We start from the raw sequence: 12,170 nt of genomic DNA, 5'->3' as shown, positions 1-12,170 counted from the left end.
TGGCATATCAATTTATAACCCTGGTACCTTTAAAACTGTTCTATGGCGATTATTTGACCCTATTCCTTTAGACATGGTCTATTAATTTATCCACTCTAAACTAGCTTTCATCGTACAGTTTGTGAATAAGCCCGTTTAAGATAAATGGAAAGTCAATTATATTTGGAATGCAGTAATATTAGTATAAACATTTCTTTTCCATGGACGAAGTATGAGTTCCCTTTTGTCATGGTTATTTGACTTTGAAACTTTTAATCACGAAAAAAATTGTTCTGTATTATTGTTAAGCGAATATACAATAAAGTATTGTTCTAAGAATTAAAATTGGAAACTAGAATATAAATCTGTCATAGAAATATGAATATAAACACCCTACACAAAATAAAATATAATATAAGGGAACATAATTAGATTTGGTTATAATATTTCGACTGACAGAAATGAATACGTTGGATAAAAAAAATAGAAAGCTTGTAAGTAAAACAGAACACAAAAGTTTTAATAGGGAAGTATAAAAAACCAGAAATAGTATCTGGGTTGAAAACATTTGCAATGTAGCTAGTTATCTAAGGGACATATTTTCCTCTGCACTAACCTATTTAACAGCAATACAAACCGAAGAAACGATTGACTAATTACATTAACTAACGGCATTGCCCTAGTTTGCTATGAATAAAAGATGTTTGGGTAGACGGCATTATAATTTTTTTTCATTCATACGTGACCGACTTGAATGAGAGGAAAATCCTCTAATTAAACATTTATAGGTTGAAATAATTAAAGTTTACACTGCTTCATAAAGAATTTTTTATCAATAACAATGCTCGCGGTTTTTTTTTTAAATCCTTTTGTAAACTATCCTTAATAGATATAAAAAGTTGTGGTTTGAGCGCCAAGGAGACAACTCTCCATCCAAGTCACAATTTATAAAAGTAAACCATTATAGATCAAGGTACGGTCTTCAACTTGAAGCTTAGGCTCCCACCGAAAAGCAAACAATGAAGGGCCCCAAAATTACTAGTGTAAAACCATTCAAACGGGAAAACCAACGGTCTTTTATATATACAAAACGAGAAACGAGATACACTTATGAACCACATAAACAGACAACCACTGAACATGTTTAAGTAGTCGCGTGGACAAATAATCTGCGAAGTTTGGTGATCACTGGTCGTTACGCACTTTTACTAGAAATTTGATCACCCCTGAAAAGCTGAAGTAAGTTGGATGACACAAATGTTGGCCAAAAAAAAACTGTGTTGTTTTAAGATAATTGAATAAAAGTTGTTTCTTTTCAAGCGAAGTGATTCTTGTTGACAGCATCCTAGCGGACAACTTAACAGCCATTGAATATAGAAAATATAACTTAAAGGTGGCCACTAGTATTCTTGGAATGAGAGTTCATACTGGTCTCTCGATAGGTCACATAGTTTGAATATTATAGAGAAAAGTAGGGTATTGGTCTTAAAAAGCAAATTTCGTGGACATTATCAACTGTGTTTACTTTGGTGTATATCGATATTGAAACCATTAAATTAAACAGAAACATTTACCTTTGGAATCGTTTAAAACAATTGATAACATATCATAAAGAAAATGTTTAACAATTTTTTATTTCTTTGACACACATTGAATTTTTGGAATAGATGCTGCTAATCTAATCTGAGATTCGAAAGTTTCCTGAGCAAATCATCGTACAAAAACGTGTCCGAACGTGTCCTGTGCAAACATTCCTCAGAAACTGACTGGCATTAAAGGAGAACCTAGTGTTATCTCATCGGGTTATATTTATTAAAAAAACACTTTACAATTTAACCAGCTGGTCGAAATCGATCTCAAGGTTTCGATTTGTTGTTATATTTTTATTGTTCGACCAACCAATATGATCGCCAAACAATTTCTGTCACATTGACTTAAAGAGGATCAGGCGTACAAAATGTTAATCATGGTATCTATGACGAGTTTAGTTACTAAAAATATAAGTTAGTTATTATAAGAAAGAAGTAACTAAAGTCATAAAGTTGACTGTTGTTACCCATTCGTTTGACGTGTTTGAGCTTTTGATGAAGGACTTTCCGTTTATACTATTCCTTGAAGATGGGTATTTTTGGTTTCAAATGGAAACAATAAAATATTATAATTTACCATTGTATTTAAAATAAAAAAAAGCGATAGCTTACCCTTGGTTTTGCACTAAGGTTCGTGTAAATGTGATGATATATCGTCCTCTTAAGAATCGAATAAACATTGGGAGTGTACACATACAGAAACAGCAAGCATGTGAAGTGAAAAGGGTATAGGGTTAACTTCTGAAGACTGAGAACAGTTATCATAATGGTCGGCAATAATAAAATAGATTATTTGGCTATCACCTCTGACAAATTCAAAACTATATCTATGCATCTAAACACAGTGAGCACACATGAAAACGATATTATTGAGCGAATCGAATCAGATTTTAATTTTCAGATGCAGGATTTTGTATTCCACTATTTGTTTTACAAGACGCTAACTGTTTGAGAATTATTTTTTGGTGTAAAGTACATGTTTTTAGACTTGGTCTGATATTTTGTACTATTATTTTCCTTTAGTTTTAATCCTTTACTCTTTACCTGACTATAGACCGGATTTCGAGAATATGTATTTTGACAGAACGGCTGATGTTCGCCTCAAACGCATGAGATAGAAATCATAAAATCTAAAATGCTATCGCGTAGCTTCTAGATAGTTGAAATACAACAACCAAAAAAAAAATACCAAAAAAAAAAATCAAATAAATCAGACATCTTCTTGTATCTATGTTATAACAAATGCTGCTGGTTAACCACGAATCGGGCATGAGATTATTTTTAAGTCGAGTATGACGCAGTTTTGTGTATACGCATTGTTGAATAGAAAGACGATTTAAAATAATTAAACAAAAGCGTTTAAAAGCACACCTGACATACAGACCTCTACTCAAAGGCATTAGAAATTCAAAATATTTATGATTGAATAAATCACAAAGATTATTACAACATAAAAAAATGTACTTCACACAAAATGATTGCATTCATTTGCATTAAAGATTAAATGAAAATATATTTATATTATGAAAATATCAAAGAATGTTTGTACGAGCTTTAGAAACAAGACGAAAAGCAATGCTCAACAAGCTTTTATCCTGTCTCGTAGCGAGTTCAAATTTATATCAAAGTGTACGTATATTGTTTTGCAGTCTTATCTTCATGCCTAAATGTTATCTTTTATTTTATTTCAATCACTAAAGAAATATACTTGGCTTAAACGCAGACCGCGACGAAAAACCCAAAATTAACTTTCATGTAAACAGTCATTTCCAATTTTACCGTTTGCTTAACGTCATATCAAAGCAACGGGAGGCTTTTTGTATAATAAAGCGTTATTCATTGGTATAACTTTTGTTTGTAAGTCTGTCGTTTGAATGCATGATAAAAACAAGTTTACGCTATTTCTTCATTTTAAAAAGTCTATTAGTTCATTTATATCTGGTAACAAGGGCAGTGTTGTTATAAATTTGTGTTCAAATTAATACAAATATCAGTTAACTAGGTTATATCCGAGTGTTTTAGTTGTCGTTACAAATGTTTTACATGAATTTCAAAATTGTTTAACGAATTCCGAGACATAAACGACACAAAACTCGACTTTCACATTGGACTTGGATTGATATATATAGAATAAGTGGAAAATTGTAACAATGGAAGAAATATCAATTGTGTAAAATTTAAATGCTTACATTTTGAAATGGTCAATATTGATATACATATAAACAAATTTAAGATTAATTTTAAAACATCAAATTTATATACCAGTGAATGAGTTTAATTTTCATATTAGATAGGCTTTTTAACTTACGTAGATAATTAATTTCTATTTGAAAAGTTTTATGATTTTTTCATATCGTGACCATTTATTTTGTAATTTCATATCTGTTATATATTCCATTTAAATAAAATAAATAATATTTATATGTCTTAGTTATGTGAACAATATGATAAATAGTTTTTGATTTTGTACAAATAATTATATGCACAATATATATCCCAGCTTTACATTCGATGACACTGTATTCAATATTACCCTATATAAGTTCAAGAGCAACGACAATAAAGATACATAAAATGATATCCATACACGGTTCTCGAGTTAATTGATGTTAGAATTTTAATTACTAGTATTCTTGGATATAACTATATATAATTGACAATTCTCTTTCCGTTTTCTTTTCAGATGATGCCTTTTTCATTGCATCTGCTATAGGATTATAATTGTAGTTGTGTACAAAAAAATGTATACCATTGTAGTTTTTTAATATTAGTGTTTTGTAAAACTCTTATGAGGAACCAGTTTTAATTTCAAAATTCTAAACATCTAGATTTTTTTACTTTCCTTCAGGTTTGAGATCCTCAATTTTAATTTAATAGGATGAATTTTAAATCCATGATTTCCAACAGTTATCATACTAGTTTGTAAGTGTGTCTCACACCTACACTTTGCTTTTTAAATGAGATATTCTGAAAGTAGTACTGAAAGTATCTGCTTTAATGTGTGTGCGATAAACGAAAAACGTACCTAACCCAAAACAATTAAATAATTAAGAAAATATGTCATAGTTATATTGGATCCAATAACGGTTATATTGTAATATTGTTATTATAGATTTGAACCAGCTCATAGTTCTAAATTATAAGCTATGAATCCTTGATGAGTCCTAGAGTTTATAACGACCTAAACAATAGGGTAAAAAGTAAAATAAAAAAAAACTGAACTCCGAGGAAAATTCAATCGGAAATCACATGGCAAAATCAAATGACAAAACACATCAAACGAATAGACAACATTTGTCATATTTCTGACTTGGTGCAGGCATTTTCAAATGTAGAAACTGGTGGATTGAACCTGGTTGAATAGCGCTAAACCTCTCACTTTTATAACAGTCTCATCAAATTCTGTTAAATTTAAAACGATGCGTGAACAAAACAGACATGATAACCAAAATAGTCATCACTGTGTTACAATTTTAAAACAAATAATTTAAAAAAAAAAAGCACACAAGCATCTATCAAATAAAAAAAACATTCATTGCTTCGCGTGTCTGACATTAGAAAATTTATACGTCACATATATATATATATAGGAAGCATTTTGTCGTTCAATGTTTACACAAAACAATTTTATAATTTTAAATGTTGGCATACAGGGTTAAAAATCAGAAGTATGTTAGAAATAATTTTAGAAATAAATCGAGATTCAAAATTGTACAGAAGTTCTGTAAAAGACTGTCAATGATTTTGCGTATATAGTAAATGATTATTTATGGTCTAGATTTTCAGAGAATAAGGTCAATGAGGGACTACAAGTTTAATCCAATCTATACATAGAACTATCAAAAGATTTGTAGGTTGTAGAACAGATTAACCTAAAAAGAGAAAATAGTACAATTATACTTCTATTCAAATAAATTAGTTAACAAAACTCTTCGAGATTAAAATTATATATAGAAACGATTATAATGTTAATCCAGTAGTAAGTGCGATTGTACTGCAAGTGGTTTGTAGCTTCACTACGGTCCAGTGATGAGATTAGACAATATTTAGAAACAAAGGTCACAACTCTCTCATGCAAAGTTGACATTAATAAATGCATTTGGCAATTATTTTTCGGTTCCTTTTGATTGTAGATCAACCTCTTTACATGTTCACGTTCTAATACATCTGTGGCTTCGAATGTGAAAGGTTCTATCGTTCCTGGTGAAGGTTAATTAAAAATATGGTGCTTCGGATGCATATATGTTATTAAATATTGTTTCCATTTTTAAGCTGTGATCTAACCTACCGTTATCGTTAAACCTTAAAGCTAAATGGATTGCAAATTTGACTTACTATATCGCTTACGATGTCTTTGAGTCTATGGATTAGTCCATTATTGACATGCCTGTAAAAAAACAGCTATCTAGTATATAAGAAGATGTGGTGTGAATGCCAATGAGAAAAAATCTATACAATTCATAATTTGTAAAAGAAAAACTATAATAGCTCAAATTACGGTCTTCAACGCGGAGCCTTGGCTCACACTGAACAGCAAACTATAAAGGGCACAAAACATGAATTGTGTAAAACCATTCAAACGGGAAAAACAACGATCTAATTTATATGAAAACGAGAAACAAGAAAAAATTATGAGCAACTTGTACAAACAACTACTGAACATCAGGTTCCTGACTCAACAGTTTCAAACAAATGCAGCGGGTTTAAACGATTTAATAGGCACCAACCTTTTTCTTTACCGGAGACAATAGTATAACATCACAACAATAAAATATCAATTGAAATGACTTAACACAATCGAAAGACATATTAACAGAAGTGAACATACAATGAACGATCTATGACACAATGTGTTATGTAAATACAAAATGGGACGAATAAATAAAGGCAACAGTAGTATACCGTTGTGATATGTTAAATAATTTCAGAAAGTCAACATAAACTATTTCGCATTAGTGTCAACTACGATGGCCTTGGATACCAACTAAGGCAACGAAAACGTTTAGTGATACATGTAGGTTCAGTGATTACGCCAACTTAATTGATAAGAAAAATAAACGTTTAAAAAAATGATAATCTTGACGTGAAATGAGTATGTATAAAGTGCAAACTAAACCTTGAAAATTGTCGAGACACTAAACCTAAACAGGTAAATAAAGGCAACAGTAGTATACCGCTGTTCAAAACTCATAAATCCATGGACAAAAAACAAAATCGGGGTAACAAACCAAAACCGAGCGAAACGCATTAAATATAAGAGGAGAACAACGACACAACACCGAAACGCAAAACACACAGAAACGGACCAAGCATCAGACAAAACACCACGAGAATAACAAATATAACATGAAAACCAAACACATGAATTAGTACCGTGCCACGTCTTATCTCAATATCACAAAAATAAGAGGAAACACAAACGACTCAACGTTAAAATGCAACACACAGAGAAACGAACAATAATATAACAATGACCATCTTCCTGACTTGGTACAGGACACTTTTAAAGGGGAATAAAAGTGGTGGGTTGAACCTGGTTTTATGGCATGCCAAACCTCGCACTTTAATGGCAAAGTTAAATATAACATTGAAATGACAACATAATATTACAGGACTACAATACAAATAAAAAGGAGAACATATTAGACAAAGAAAAACATGATTAATAGATAACAAAAAGCATCAGGTTTGAAATTCAATACGCCAAAAACGCGCCTTGTCCACACAAGACTCACCAGTGACGCCCAGATATAAAAGATCGAAAGAGAAAAAAGTACAAAGTTGTACAGCACTGAAGATCAAAAGTTGAAAAGGTTTCGCCAAATACGGCATTGTTTTTATGCCCGGGATAAGAACATTCTTATTATATAGAACAATTCATGCTATTGCAAACAGTAAATTTTATCAAATGAATATGAAAGAGATATACACAAAGAAACTGAAGTATTAACTAATTACGGAAAACTAAACCTGAATACATAACGCCTAGATATAAAAGATCGAACGTGAAAAAGGTACAAAGTTGTACAGCACTGAAGATCAAAAGTTGAAAAGGTTTTGACAAATACGGCATTGTTTTTAAGCACGGGATAAGAACATCCTTATCATATAGAACACTTAATGCTTTTGCAAACAGTAAATTATAACAAATGAATATGAAAGAGATATACATAATGAAACTTAAGTATTAACTAATTACAGAAAACTAAACCCGAGTTTATCACAAAATAGACACACATCCGAATCAGTCCAGGCGTCAACGTAATTAAAAAAATGTGACGTCACATACGATGGCGAAAAGGCAGAAACGTTATGCCACATTTGAATTTATGAAATTTAGAAACAGCATGACGTCACATATGAAAAACTATCATTCAAAAATGAGATAGAATTAGGATTGATATAGAACTAAATACTGATAATTCATTTAAACAAAATGCATATTGCAATACTTATTAATAGCAATTAACTGTAATATATATATATGTACAGTTTGTTATGAATCCAACTTCAAACGTAAATAATCGTACACAATTTAACATAATTAATAAAGAGGTGATTAATTTTTCTATCCGTCACACCTAAATATATAATAAGAAGACGTCAACACATTTGACAAAATCTGATGAGAATTACAAATATAACATTAAACATGTAAACTAAATACATGAATTTGGGATAAACAAGTACAGAAACACGTCTTATAGTAATGCGAATTCACATTCAACAAAACAGTCACAATCGGGAATAAGTCACGTTTGGTAATTAAAAGATTAGACGACATAATGACAAACCACAATCTACCATGTGGTAAAAATGTCCTTAGCTAGTTTGGTTAAAGAGACATCATATGGATCCACCAATTCGTGATGGTGTCCATAAAATTTAAGGAGTGTCAATTTTAATCTGTCCTCCTCATAACTTTGTTTGAGCAGTTTCTGCGTAAGGAGCACACTCCTGTATATGAAGTCCGTATAGTGTGAACAAGCACGTGAATAACGTATCAATTGTGATATGTAAACACCATACGAAGGGGCAGAGGGTATGTTACTGCTGAGAAATGGGAAATTGATAATTGGGAAGTTGAAATCGTCCCGTTTATCATAGATTTTAGTGTGAAGTCGTCCATCTACGTCAATATTGAGAAAAAGATCAAGGTATGAAGCAGTCCTTCTAGTATCAGTAGTATCCTTAATTTCAAGTTCACTGGGATATATGAGATGTAAGTATTGGCTGAAGTATGGGTTGTTCAATGATAAAACATCATCAATATATCGGAAAGTAAAATTAAAGAATTTTGCAAGGTGCTTTTTCTTTTTGTCTTTTAGAAGGTTCTGAATAAATTCTGCTTCATACGAATACAAAAACAAATCAGCCAGCAGGGGTGCACAATTAGTACCCATTGGAATACCGACTGTCTGTTGAAATATAAATCCTCCAAACTCAACAAATATATTGTCGATCAAAAAGTCCAGCATTTTAATAAAATCATCTTCAGTATATTTTCTGGAAGATTCAGTGTGATTCTTTACAAAATATGAATTATTGTATCCCAAAACAAGAAATTTGTATCTACGATTCCCATTTTTATAGAAAAAGCTCTGTTTTATGAGATGGTGAAGTCGATCTTTCAACTGAGCATGGGGAATAGTAGTATATAGCGTAGAAAAATCAAAAGTTTTTATGTTGTTTCAAAATTTCAAAGATTGTGATCGAAGGTTAAGCAGTAGATCTTTCGAATTTTTGAGAATCCACATCTGGTTAACACCACTGGTAGAATATATCTCCTCACAATATTTTTGAAGCCCATCTTTTACTGTAGAAAGAATAGTAGTCAATACTTTAGAAAGATGTTTAGTCGAACATTTTGAAGACCCAGCTATGTATCGTTCTTTATATGGAGTTTTGTGTAATTTAGGTATCCAGTATAATGAGGGCAAGTTTTCTTCGTTTTCTTTGATGTTGATACCAAAAGAAAGAAGGACAGATTTATGATTTTGTAAAATTTCATCCTTGGTAAATGATGTTAAAGAATATGTAGGATTACCAATAGTTTGATCAATTCCAAGCTCTGTTATGAGACATTGCAAATAATGTTTTTTACATATCAAGACAATATTATTGGAGGCTTTATCTGCCGGAACAACGACATATTTGTCATGCAAAGAGGATAAAGCATCCACAACCTCCGGATTCTTGAAAGGGTTAGAAACTCTTGTACTCATATTACATCTTAGTTTTTGTATGCGCCTCTGAATGCATGATCGAATAGCTTTGATCCATTCAGACAAAGTGTCCAGTTCGGGTTCGTCTGGTTCGCGCTTTATCCATTTTCTTGGTGAGGTAAATCGCTTCACTAATTTTTGCTATTTCTTGATATATGTCGAATGCATAACTTGCGTTAATTTTCATACTATGGTCATTTTTAAATGTAGAACGCTAGACATACATAGCATGATATTTATTTAAACATCTTAGTTGCTTTTTGTTTGCTTATTTGAAATGAATTGAGGCAATATTCAATATTGAAGGGAAGTGACTCAACTTTATTATGTCGTGACAAAATCACTATATATTATAATACTTCCCACTTCTCGAAATAAAAAGCTTTCTACCTGTCCAATTAGAGCATTTAAAAAGGTTTATTTTTGATTTATAAGACAGCACCTAAACAACACAAATTCCTTGTTTTATATCTAGTGAAGTGGTAATGACTTCACATGTTTACTGCATTTTTTAATATTGTATCTTATATAACATAAACACTTCCTATTAGTATTCGCTTCGACAATGTTATACATAGATACATAGATTACACATGCACAACTCTTTATTCAAACTTTTGATCTGATAACTTACCCAGCACGTAAAAATATAAAGATGAAAATTATGATCGTTTTAAACTAAAGTTAGTTAAAATAACGAAAACACAAGGAAATTGCCCAAAACAGTTGTAAAAGAGAGATGAAAGATACAAAAAGATCATTAAAACTCATTACTAGAAAACAAAAGGAAAACTCTGTGACAAAAACGAAAAACTACCAAAAAGACACACTTAGTCTACACTTATACAACACAAAACATAGAATAATAAAGACGAGCAACACGATCCCACCAAAAATCGGGGATGATCTTAATATGTGCTCCGGAAGGGTAACAAAAGTTGTACTAGTAAAAGAAAATGTCACTTAGATTTAACTGTATATTTCGAATATTCATGCGTGCGTTATAGTCACCAAATTAAGATATATTTAGTGAGAGGACATCATTTATGAAGTGGAAAGCAAAGATAAGGATACTGTTAGCTTCTTATCATTCTTCATGAGATGCTCCTGTATGAAGAAAGCTTCATACCAATAAATATTCAAGTCGTCAAGAAGAGGAGAAAAAAAGTTGATGCCCATGTCAATGACGAGTGTTTGTTAAAACATGTACATCCCTTGATTGGAAGTGCAATGGGTACAGATTTTTTATCTTGAATTGCTAAAGTACTTTATATAGTCATTCGGTAGCTTTAAAATGCACTGATATGTTGTTTTTTTTTTGCTTTTAACTGATTGAATTGAATCATGATTAAAACATAGTAGAAAAAACTATAATTTAATGTTTAACAAAGATAAAAGAACATTTATATAATTTTATTTACACATATTTTAAACTTTGAAGTAATAAACAATAATTTGGTGGCTGTAAATTGAACGGATATTTTTGTTGCTTTGAACTTATTGAAATGAATAATAATAAAAATGTAATGAGGAAAAACAAAAATTAATAAGCACTTTACTTCTAACTACTGTAAGCGTTAACATTACTAATTTTGCTTCTTTAAAACATAATAGATTGGAAGTGCACGGTATAAAGATTTTTAATCAGTTCAAATCTTGGAGTACTTAAAACAGTCATTTGGTGGCGGATAATTGCACTGCTATATAATTTTGCTTTGAACTTATTGAAGTGCATAATAGTAAAATAAAATTGTTTAACTATGAAACTTAGATCGCTTGTATTGTGTTCGAAGTATTCACCTGTATTGAATTAAAATATTACAGCTGATAATGTTTGATACATGTAGTATATAATAGGTTTATCCGTGACATCAACATAATCAAACAATGCATTGGTCTGACGTAATATATCTTGTAAAAAATGAAATTATGTAAAGCATATATTTATGTATAATAGATAGAGAGGGGCATTCCTTAACAACAAATCCACTCCACAGCTGCTAGACAGCAGATGGTACAAAATGACTAAATATTCTTTTACGAACTGTAACTCAATTTAGTACATTTTGTGTGCATGTTCCGAATTTCGTTTCTGTATAATTCATTTTTTATATGAAGAGGTTTATGAACAGTCAATAAAATCCCAACCTACAGGGTCAAAGTAGTTGCTGAATAATTCTTTCCTTTAGATTTGTTGACGTCAAAGGCTAGCGAACGGTCCGAGCCGGTCAGATTTTGTATAAGAGTGTTCTTTTCGATGAATGTTTTCTAGTTTTGACCTTCATCAGGCCGATTACTTCCCAATGGCTTGGAAAGATATATGGAGGCATGCCCACACGCGTCGGAACTATAACTACCAGTTTTCGATGCTGTAATT

The sequence above is a fragment of the Mytilus trossulus genome, chromosome 3 (assembly GCF_036588685.1).
Source record: "Mytilus trossulus isolate FHL-02 chromosome 3, PNRI_Mtr1.1.1.hap1, whole genome shotgun sequence".
NCBI lineage: Eukaryota > Metazoa > Mollusca > Bivalvia > Mytilida > Mytilidae > Mytilus > Mytilus trossulus.
Note: the sequence above shows the minus strand (reverse complement) of the source record.